This window comes from Polyodon spathula, chromosome 5, assembly GCF_017654505.1.
Source record: "Polyodon spathula isolate WHYD16114869_AA chromosome 5, ASM1765450v1, whole genome shotgun sequence".
Taxonomy (NCBI): domain Eukaryota; kingdom Metazoa; phylum Chordata; class Actinopteri; order Acipenseriformes; family Polyodontidae; genus Polyodon; species Polyodon spathula.
The window spans coordinates 39,820,364-39,832,866 of record NC_054538.1 but is presented as its reverse complement, the minus strand read 5'-3'; positions in this window follow the sequence as shown (position 1 = coordinate 39,832,866).

The window sequence follows — 12,503 nt, the reverse complement described above, 5'->3', positions numbered from 1 at the left end:
GCTAACTGTTTTTTTATTTTTGCAATGAGGTCCATGAAACACGATTTAAAATGTGCTGACAGGTTGGATCTGGTCATCCAAACTGCAGTTTCCTTGTGATACTTGAGTCCCTCTCAAATGTATGTAAAAAAGAAACTGTTTGAACAACCGCTCAATTCCTTGTGTACCTTTGAAAGGGTTAATAATAAAGTTTGATCAGTTTTTTTGCATATTTAGGAAGATATAACATGAATTCCTCAATATCGTAGGCAACACCCCCACTATGTTGGTAATATACAAACATTAGTTAATATTCATTTCTCAATATCAAGGACGAGGTCTCCATTGTGTGATTAATAATTAAATATAAATATAGGGTTTTAGTCCTCAACATTTATCATATTTCTTATAAAATTATATTCACCATTTCATTATTCTATTTATCAAATATATCAAAAGAACTATGCACATAATAGAAAATAAATATGAGGCTAAGTTATAAAAATATGTTCATAAAGATGCAGGATTCCGTATGGTTACGTACATTTGCATGCAGGCTTCTGTGTGGTCACCTACAAGCGGATGCAGGATTCATAGCCCATTATGTTCAGTGACAATGTAAAGCTGCATCTGTTTTGTTGGTTATAATGAAGACTGTTATAATTCAACAAATTCAGTTAGGAATCAGTTTCAATTGCATTTAATATTGAGATGTAATTTTAGCTACTTAAAACTTGTAAAATAAATCAATATTGAAATGGTTCCAACGTTTGTAGTTGTTGTTTTCAAATACACAAAATATCAGTTCAGTTAAAGTCTTGTTTCAATTGTTCATAAAAGTAACACTGGTTGTCTTTTTAATCTGTAGAAAAGTGTTCAGGTCCGACATCCCTTTCCAGTCTGATGTTGGCCCATGTCTAACATCATCAACAAGACGTAAAGCACAGGTCTCTAGTGCTTTTTTTTTTTTTTTGGAAAGAGCAGAGAAAACCTTTCAAAGACTGAGTGAAACCGATAGGAGCCGAATGAAGCCAAAAAAAAAAAAAAGGTGGATCTAAGCAATACAGATAGCCCCTGCACCACAGAGATAACATGGACACAAACAAAGGAGATAGCTGCTTCCGCATCCAGCACTCAAACAATATCACGGACATTTGCAGAGCTTTTTGAGATGTTATAGTAATAAAATAATGACTTGGATCGCATTATTGAGTTTGGTGATAAAATGAGTGATCAGGAGAGGATTTATCAGTATGCATTACTATGAAGAGGTATGTGATAAATTCAGCAAACAAGGGGAGGGGCTTGGCTGAAGATGCAGTACTGATGTCCTTTTGTCATGCAGTGCCTTTTAAATATGTTTTACTCTGAAAAACAAAATCAAATAGCGCATGTAAAACAAACAGCATGTGTGAAAATAAATTGGACCAGACGCGCCTGACCTGATTGCTTCTTCATCCTAGCGTTAAACCCTAATCGGCAGGGTCCGCTTGTCAGCACGCCTGTCTCCATTTGGCGCGGTCATAGGTGTCTTCCGGGGCAATGTTCACTTTCCGCATGTCTTCAGTGATCTGATCCATCCACCGCTTCTTGGGCTGCCCTCGCGGCCGTCAACCCTGCGGGCTCAGTCGCATCGCTGTCCGTGCCACCATATGCTCGCCACTTCTCATCACATGTCCATATCATCGCAGACTTCCTTCTCGCATCTTTGTTATTGGTGCATGTGAGGCGTGTGAGTAAAAATGGATTTTCCAGACAGTGATTTACATGTAAAAATTAAAATTTTATTTTTATTTATTTATTTTATTTTATTTACACGGAAAAAAGAAAAATAATAAAGAAGGATGTGAGGGAGGGAGTGCTGGAGTAATCAAAAATAAAGGAACGGAAGCCTCTTAGTCCTCTTCGTGTTCTGCTTAAATCCAAAAATAAAACAAAAAGGAATAAAAATAGAAAAGAGCCAAGTTAGTAAAGCCTCCGTTCGTGACACAGTCCAAACTCCCACGTACTTCCCTCCAGCCTTTTTTCCCCCGCCTCTATTCCTTAGGACCAACCCCGAACACAGTAGCATGTTCCCTTTAGTATGCACACCCCACCCCGGTAGTCAGTGGATCACCAATCCCAAACTGACAGGTATCCTTAATTTCACTTGACTCCAGTGGCTGGAATTTACCTACTCGTTCTTCCGCCCCTCACCAAGGTGCCGCCCCTCAAAAAGATGACTTTTGTCATGGTCACAAGACCTTGTAAGGGAAGTCCTGAGTTGGTTTGATGTCTTCAACTGTTGGGAGGCTGAATTGCAGACCGAAACCCCTTTGACTCATCACAGTGCCACTCCCATGCGTCAACAGACATCGTCATTGAGTACGTGGTCAAATCTTGTTAGGCCGAGACACAACCGGATCATCCTCATTTCCATGACATGGAGGGCCTGCTTGTGCCTGGAAGTTGCTGGCTAGCATTCTGATCCATACAGGGAGACAGGGCGGACAGCGGTCTTGTGAACTTTGGCCTTGAGTCGAATTGGCATCCGGCGATCACAGAGAACGCAGGTGACCTAGCGCCACTTCATCTACGCTGCGTTCACTTGGGCCCTGGCGTCTGGGAGGGTGTCGCCGTCGCTGATGATGATGGAGCCTCTTTATAGTATAATCATAAATCTCAAAAAACTACTTAATTCTAAATCTTTTGTAGTCATTTTTGTATTACTTTAGTATAAACACATGTTAATTTGGATTCATATGTTGTTTTTTTCTGACTTTATGTGAATGAAAAGACACACATTTGCCCGTTTTCCCACTGGAAATAGTGATATTTTGAAATATCACTGTCCTGGTCACAAAGCAAATTTTTGGGGGAATAATAGCCATTTTCTATACTTTTGAGGCATAAGCAATTAGGAAATAACACTTACTACCCAGGAACAAAAATTGTGTTACATAGTGTTACTGTTGATTATTACCTGTCCAATGTTAGACTAGGAAGTAGGTTTCTAAATGACACAAGTTCCCCTACCCCCTGAAACAGACTGTTTCTTCCCTTTTAAATATAGTTGCAAGTCTGCATTCCCAGAACTATCGCCTTACAGTTTCATAACCAGAAACATGAAAGTTGAATCAAAGCATTCATAACATTCTCACTGCAACAGACCCCATGGTACTGTTTCAATTTGTCTTTAGTGGATTCTTATACATTTCATGATGAAAAACAAATCATCTCAGAACTACCCAGCAGCGAAAGAAAATAACAGTTTTAATGGATTCTTCTGTAGAGAGTAAGAAGGCAACAGTCCCATGATAATATTTAGGAAAGCATCTATAAGGAGACTTACTAAAAAAACAACTGTGGACAGGACAGGGAATTGGACCAGTCAGAACCCAAAACAAAATTATTGTTTGTTTATTTACAGCATCCAAAAAATAATAAAATACAAACACAAAACAAAAAGATCTAAAAAAAAAGGAGATGGTGCAGTCTTCATCTGTTTTTATTCCCAGTTTAAAAGGGGTTTGGAATCTGGCCACAGGGGTTCCCTTCCAATAGTGCTGCCTTATGGTCACAGGTTACAGTTGCAAGGTCCATGACCCTGAAGAAACAAACAGAATTACTATTTTTTCCCTCGGGTCCTCTGACTGCAGCTGCCCTCCCCCTATGGTTCCCCAACCACAACAACCATCACAGTAACTATCTACTTCAATCTCCGCCTCCCCAATCAGTGATACACCTATCACTAGTTGACAGGATGCATCACCTTAAGAAGGGAGGTTGGAAGCAGCTGTGTGGCTGATTGTATCAAGATGGCCACCTTAAACTGGCCATAGACACTGGTCTGTTCCATCTTGGTAAGGGAAAGAAGTGAATGGCTTTATCGCCTCCGCCTATCGGGTGGCCGAACTTCATAACTAAAAGTTCTTCACCCTGTCACACCAACCTTAAATAGTAAGCTTGTTATTTTTCCTGTTACCATTATATGAAGGGCAAATGACCCCACTATGGGGATATTCAGTCTTCAATAATTAAAACTGTGTTACTGTGCGAGACAATTGCTCCTAGGGCTAAATCAACACAATGGTACAGTGGCGATGTGAGCTTCCTCAAATGCTGCTGACAGGGACCGTCAGTTTGCTTAGATTATATATAGAAACCTAGATAAACATGCATATAATTGACACAACCCCCTGCCTTTGGTTTATATGACTTACTGATTATGTTTAGATGGAAAAAAATAACCAATTTCCCAGGTGATTTGTTTGTTGGTGGCTAAATTATTACTCTCATGGTTATTCACTGGAAATATTTTTATATTTTTATTTTGCAACCCATCACTGCTTTTTTTTAAAATAGATTTACTTTAGAATTACCTGAGGCATAATAACAAAACACTGAATCACTATACAAACAAAACAGAATTATCTGCAAAATGGTATGGCATTAACAGTGTGAGGTTATCGCTATCAATGGGAAGAGTTCACATTTCTTTCCATGACCTTATTATCTGAGTGCTGTTTCATAAACAAGGAAAGTAAACACCACATAGCCATATCAAGAATATTAGCATACTTGCTTATACATACTGACCCACTGAATTCTTTATAAATAGGTTTAAGAAAGATTAATTAAATGTATATCACCCTTTCCTAGGTGGATTGCAGGTCTATATAGCTTAAATTATGCTACTTGTGCATTCAAATAGCACAAAGAAAACCAGGTGGATTAATTTAGCCTAGGCACCTGTACCAGTTATGGATCCAATGAACACCCCAAACTAGATGCCTCCACGATCCAGCCAAAAATCAGGGCCTGAATTATGAGAGTTAGCCAGCTATTGCAGCTCACCATGGCTGAAAACTGGAGATGGTTTTAACACTAGAACTACCAAGGCGGCCATTTTAACTGTTTTGAAATTTAAATTTAAATTGCTTTGGATGTGTTTAAGATAAGGAGCTGTGCTTTCCTGACTTTTAGTACATATATGTAATAATACATGTAACAATATGATAAAAAATCATTTTTTTGTTTCAAATTCTACATGTGTAATAGTCATTGATTGGAAGCTTACTTAATAACGCACGTCTCGGCTCTTAACTAATATCCTGTATTAGTAAACACATTTGTATTTTAAGCAATATAAGTGATCATTCTCTAATTGGGTTTACCACCTGCTGAAGAAAACACAATTGTTCTAACAAACTGCTGCACCACGTTGTTTTGAGCAACTTGTAGATCTTAATAATAGAATCATTTATACTGTGGTATATATTGTGCAATTTTAAGGTTCTTTTAAATTTTTAAAAATTCTGATTGTCTTAAAAAAAAATAAAACTACAATTGCTATGCCTTTTTTTCAGCTTTTTGTTGTAGTAAAATATGAAATGCGAATGTTCAAATCAATGCGTGAAAGTGGATTGACAGCGCCTGCACTGTCGCTGCATACACAAGCATTATTTTTTTGTTTTTTAATATGGTGGTGGGAACACAAAGGTGTTTTGTAGGGCTACTTGTTGAAAAAACATTTTATATATTTATATATAAAAAAAACCCAAATTACCCCTTCACCAGGGCCACCTCAGGGCATTGAGCCTGGGGGAAATTTTCCCGTCCTTCACACCCTCTCAGTGGGCCAGTCTGTCTGAACTGATTACTATAAGTCACACGTTTTTAGAAACAATTCAGTGTTACCCCAATACACATTGCAAATGGATCGCTAAAGAAGAAGAATAGAATGCCGCTGGTTCCGTCTGTTAAGGGGAGAAGAAGAAGTCACCGCCCTCTGAAAGAGAAACTGATCTGGTGATGCCAGCGCTTTGTTATGTAGGCAATATAAACCAATTTATTTTTTAAAAAAGTGATTCTTATTTACAATGCTTCAGTTGTACAGTTTTGTATGTACATTATTTAACTGTCTATACACACATTTGGCTGAAGTCCATTTTGTTTAAATGTTTATTTATTCGTGTCTTTTGGTTATAGTATGCCTGTGTATAAACGCATAACTTCAGTTGTGTATATATATGCACATTGTTATGTAGGCAATATAAATTCATTTCTTAAAAAAAAAATGTACAGTTTTGTATGTATATGATACACCTGTATATACACAAATTTATTTTCAAATATTTGTTTATTTAATTTTTTTTACCATTTTTTAAGGATGCTCGTCATGTAATATGTCTGTATATAAACACATTTCTGTTCAATTGTCACTTTATTTACAATGTTTTGGTTGTGTAGATGCTTTATATGACGTTCCTGAATAAAACTATGACTTATATTCCATTGTTGGTCCTTTCAATATAATATTTATATTGTTTTTAATACGCCACTCAAATTGACCAGTCATGGTTGTTCTAGGTATGCCTATATATGCGGTTGTTCTAGTGTTAAGGACATAGAACAAGCTCATTAACATTTTCACATGAAATGCAGGTTTCCATGTGTCAATGTGTGTGGTTTTCCCGTCTTTTACGTCATGCTCACAAGTAAATGAGATTTACCCTATCCCTCTCTGTGGCCGTTATTTTCGGGCACAACCCTGATCCTCTCAAGCTGCACACGCATCGTCACTTTACATGTAAATAACCACACATGGAAACTCCCCCATTGTTACCAGTCACCCCTAAAATTAGCCACATTGTTATATGGGGGCTAATCCTCCAGGATCGTTTTAGTATATTCATTTTACAACAGGCACATTGCTTTTTCCAGCTTCATTTGTTTTTTGTTTTTTTTTTTTGTCACAGAACCAATAATAAAGAACTCATTAAAATATGCATAATTTCACTAGCATACTTTATTCGCAGTACCATAGCCATTCAACCTAATTCTACCACACATTTTAAACTTAATGAAACAGTTATGAAAACATGCAGCTGTGCTGTTGATACTCAATTATTCATGAGCTTTTTGTTTCATTATGTAAATGGTAGTAGATATAAATACAGCACTACACATTTAAAACACCTGTGTCCTGACATTTGAAACACTCTTGCAAAGATGGTTGTTTGTTATCATAGATTTGGTGCACAAGGGGGCACATTTTTTTGCAACAAATTTCAGCGACCCAGGTGGATGGAAAATTTGCATCCAAATGGCTTTTAAATCATCCAATATGAAATAATTATCATTGAATTGTCCGTTTTTTTGTAATAGTAACATTTGAAATAGGGTTCATTTAATACCTACAGACAAAAAGCATGTTAAAGGAAAAGGGAGAATATGAGTATTTGCATAACCCCAGCATTAAGAATCTTGTTAATTTTCTGAACCAAAATGCATTCAATGTCGGGATCATGACTGATTCTATGGGTATGGTGAAGTAGTGATTATGAACTATTTGGTCCCATCTGTTAAGGGGAGAAGAAGAAGCCACCACTCTATGAAAGAGGAACTGATCTGGCGATGCCAGGTCAGCAGGGTGCACCATGACGATGCCATGCCCTCCCGTCCCCTATCAAGGGGACTGCCTGCATTAAGGTTGAAGTTGGGGAGGTGTAGGTTAGGATTACAACTGATATTGCGCTGGCAATATCAAGTGAAACATGAAATGTGAAAGCGTGAAATATGACAAGGCAGTTGTAAGCGCAGGTCTCTGGCCGGCATGATAAAGACAACGATAAAACAAGCTTTGCATTAAGCCTTTTCTTAGCTGACAGGATATCAAGGTTTTACAGAAAACAATAACACACAGCGGCAAGTACACCTCAATAATAATAAATGAGGTGACTATTCTTCCCAGGAACTGAATTTGAAAGAAAACAACGTAACATCCTGTTGGGTTTATGTCAGTGATAACTATCCCAGTGAATTTCAGAATTTTTTGCTTTTTTTTTTTTTTTTTTTTTTTTTGCTGTTGTGTGAATTTTTTTTTACATTGATTGCAGAACCAGCAGATTGTTTGTCTGGAGGCGGGACCCAGAGTGAGTGCTCTGGCAATAGGTTAGTGTTGTTAAGGTCACATGATTACTCTGCTGACAGATGTAATCTATGGATTGTAAAAATTCAGCATTTAAAAAAAAAAATTACATGCTTTTGGAATATATTTGTAAAGTGTGTTCTTATTTTTATTTAATTTTTTTGCTTATGAGTTGTATTGAATGCATTTGTACTGTGGGCAAATGGATTGTTTTATTTGAAATTGATTTATGTGAATAATCTTTGAAATTACATCCATGAGGTACCAGCACAGTCGGAGCTACAAATCTCCAGCTATAATCTTCATTTATAAAACGGAATGTTTGGATGCTCTACACTGATTGGCTGTTGAGGATCTTTTACCGTGCAGTTAAATAGATAAATTAAACTTATTTTTGCCAAAGCACAGTTTGATTAATAAATTATCAATACACAACATATTAATATACACATTTCTGTGAGAGCTCAATTTTGCCGGCACTAAAGGTATGTTCGTATAAATCCCAGCCAGGAGCTCACAGTGGGTCATACAGTACGTCCGTTCAAGCTTGCTCAGTGCCCGGCTGTAGTATGTCATGACTTGCTGAGCCAATACCACCCTGATCCCCACATTTCTCGCATCTGTGTCCAGAATAAAAGTCTTCTGGGGACCGAAAAACACCCAGACCTGGTCGTCTGCAAGGGCACGGTGGCAGCAAAGTGTAAGTCCCAGGTGATTCAGCCCCCTTTCTCTGTTAGGCGGTGCAAGGGTCTGGCAATCCAGGCAAAGTCCTTAATAACGCCTATAGTACGATGCCAGGCCCAAAAGGCTCTGGACCTCAGTCACTGTCCTGGGGACCAGTCTTTTTTTGCAGCCACCTTGGCAGGTTCTGTAGTGATGCTGTCGTCTTAATGACATGGCCGAGGTTGTCCTTCCCAACAATGTTATGGATTATTTGTTTAATCATTCTTATTATGTGTATATCACATGTTTCATCTGATGTTTTTTTTTAATTTCTGATGTTTTGACTAGATGACAATATACATGAAATAGAGTTGTTGTGATATTTTGTGATATGTTGTGATGTACCAGGGGTGGTCAAACTTCCTGACCCTCCGAGCCGCATACCAAAATTTCCATATGGTCCAGAGCCATACTGTAAAATGTGAAATGTTTGCGATAGGAAGGCATTTTAAATACTAGCATTGTTGTGCAGTACAGTAGTTGTTAGACTATCTCTTGATGGCAGCAAAATACACAAGAACACTGTGATGTTGTTCCATTATTTCTGTTTTTACTGTGTGTATTATGCACTTTAAATAAAGTATATTCAGTTATTATGAAGCAAAATACAATAACTGACCTGATTTCACCAAAAACAGCACATAAAAACACACATTTTGTGAGAATTATTTTTGGCAAGCTCTTCCCTATAAGATCTGAAAGCTGTTTTTTTTTTTTTTTTTTTTTTTTTTTTGGTATGACTGCTGCGTGTATTAAATACTGTTGAGCTTTGTAGATGACAAATGCACAGTCTCTGCTCATGATGAGATGTAAATACAATATTAATTTTAGACCTTCAATATAACATTTAAAACATGCATTCTCTAGTCTACCACCAAAACTATTTTATAAAAAGATTCATTCATCTCGATAAGGACGTTTAGCACAAGCGTTTGGCACCTTGTACAGGCTACAGTGTGCACGATTTGTTGCAGATGAGACACAGGCTTCATACATTAATTTATTACTCATGGAGGGTTTGCTCAATATCATTGTCTCCACGAAACAAACAAGCACTTATGAAATTTACTTTCAACTGTACATCCAGCTTTAAAATACGCATGCGCCAGCGTGCAGTGTCGAAAGTCAACAAGTGACGAAATATCCTTGAGTGAACACGTAGACTCAAAGAAACAGGACAGAGAGAACGAGAGAAGAAAAAGAATAATTAACATGAATGAATACAGGGAACACAAATAATAAACGTTGTGTTTATTTTTACTTTCTCTATTTTTGTTTATTATTCTTTCTTTAGTTCATTTGAGCTGCAAAGCATGCGTCACCCAACATTTCACCGGAGACACATTGAACTGCAAAAGAGCTGCGGTTTGGCCACCTTCTATATACTGTTATTTTAATGGCTTCAGAGTTGCTATGGCGTCAGTAAATTGAAGGAAAAAAAAAATCCCAGCTTTTCACTCTGGAAATCTGTTAATCCTAAACTACATGGCAGTGTGAGAAACTACAAAGCTGTGATAGAAATTTGGACAGACACCAAAATCAAAACCGAACTGAACAAAACTCAGAAAAATAGTAAATTATACGCAGTCTTTTCTCAAATTACTTGTTTAACGCATTCAGTAGGAGAACAGTGCAGAATTGCATATGCACTATTCTCCTACTGTAGGCATTCAAGACATGTATTAATTTATAAGCAAAGTGCTGTCCCAGTGCAATATACAACATGCACATGCAACAGTATATCAAAATTGCCATCTGGAAGAAAATGGAGAGGGCTGAGATATTTCAGCACGAGTAGCAATTATCTTTTGTGTGGTTTTCTCTCCTCTCTCTCCTCTCTCTCCCGTACCTCTTCACTGCACACACAACCCTGTGTGCGTGAAACACTCACTGTTTTATGCAGCTGTGCCGAGACTCGATTGCTAATCAATCATTCCTTGAATCTTGGCACAGTCTGCACGTGAACTAATTGTGCACTCCCCGTGCCCCCATACAAATACCCGCTTTAATCTGCACATGAAGTGATTGTGCCGTCGTCGTGTCTAAATACAGATATACATTTTAAATCACCTGTGCTACATAACCTACACTCCATGCACCACTACAATAATACGATAAAACACAAAATACACAAAGGGGTGGGGTACCCCGTCACAAGTCACGCAGAGTTTATTCCAAATGTTTAAACTATTTCTTGCTTTAGACTGAAGTTTCTCCAACATATTCCTGTTTCTACCTCAAAGCATTTCAGTGGGATCTGGCGACCTTTTAAATATCTTCACCTTTCTTACTTTTTAAAGTGTATTTGGAAAAATGCCTGATAAGACTTGACAAAGACTCGCCAGAATGGACCTCTAGTCCAGGGTTCAATAGGTTTGGTAAGTGAAAAGAAATGATTGGCTTGACAAAGGGAACAGAAGTAGTCTGTTCATATTCAATTCTTCTGATTGGAAAGTGAAACCCTAGGGCATTTGTGTCAAATCCAGTCCAATTTTAGTAGGAACATGTTTTTCATTTCATAGCAAACATACTGTGTATTTCAGTAAATACATAATTTAATGTCCTGCTATTCACAAAATCTGGTTCTAACTATGGACAGTAACATTTTAATACAAACATCACAGCCCAAAAAATGAGAACGTGGCATAAACTGTAGTCAAAATATGGAAACCTAAAGATTTGTCTCTTAACTACATACATCTATGATGACATTGAAATTGCAATTGTGCCTCTATCTCCACAAGTAAAACTGTGGATAAGTTTCCATCCAATCCCTAAACTGGTTTCTCTTTGATGTTGCCAGGTCCTTGACTTTCAGCTCTGCTCTATTAAGATCCACCCATAATGCAGTGCACAACAATCTACCTGTTGCTAAGGAATCCTACTGTAGATGCTTTGTATTTATCTGCTCCTTCTGCAAAGAAAAACAGACAGAATTAAATGTAATTAAAAAAACAAACAAAGATAAAGTGACATTTAATGCCCTCTGGGTACACAATGAGGATTCAGTACATAACCTCTATGGCAAGTGCTTGGACAAGTAGTATTGGGTGGTAGTGTAGTTCAAAGTATTTTGCTATTACATCTATAAATAATATATTTGTAATAGTGTTTATAATGCATTTGTTTAGAAGTATGTAAATAACTATTATATACAATACATCCCGGTTATACTTAGGGGTGCAGTAATACTACTGTACACACATGGTAATCCTTGTTTCCCTATGATAGCCTGTAGCAGGGAGAGATCTGTGCTGACTCTGCTGGCATGTTCACGGGCTGCAGGAAGAGGGCGGCAGTCGCCCAACAACCGCCTGTGAGTCATGGCAGTGACACGGGGAGGTGGGAAAGTGGGTGTGTGGACTTTCCCCCTCTCTGAATGGCTGAGAGGCGAGTCTTGGGAGATTGTTGGTCCTATAGAATAACTTTGCTGTTTCCTCAGGTCTGCCCTGTTAAATGCACCGAGAGTGCGGAAGCACTGGTCCACGACTGAGAACCAGTGGGAGAGAAAGAAACGGAGGTTCAGAGCAAGACATTGAGGGCGGGGAACCGTTGGGCAGACCCCTGAGTAGTGTATCGGAGCAGGCTAGTTAGCCGGCAGCGTAGGACGGTGATCCGGGTCGCACGGACAGCGGCGACCGGGATATCGCTGCAAAGTTCAGCACCTTTTCTTTGTAGTTTTGTTACTGTTTTATTTTCCCTGTTTCTTTGTGCCTTCTGTTTTGAATTATTGTTTCGAAGCACCTGCAAGGGCGCCGGTATTGTGTACCATCGCTTGGTATGCCCGTGATTCTGTTTACCATTGTTGGTAAATCAGACCACGGACCCACAGCGCCATCTGCGGTGGAAATAAAACTGGGCACCTGTGCAGTGTTGCCAAATTCACCTG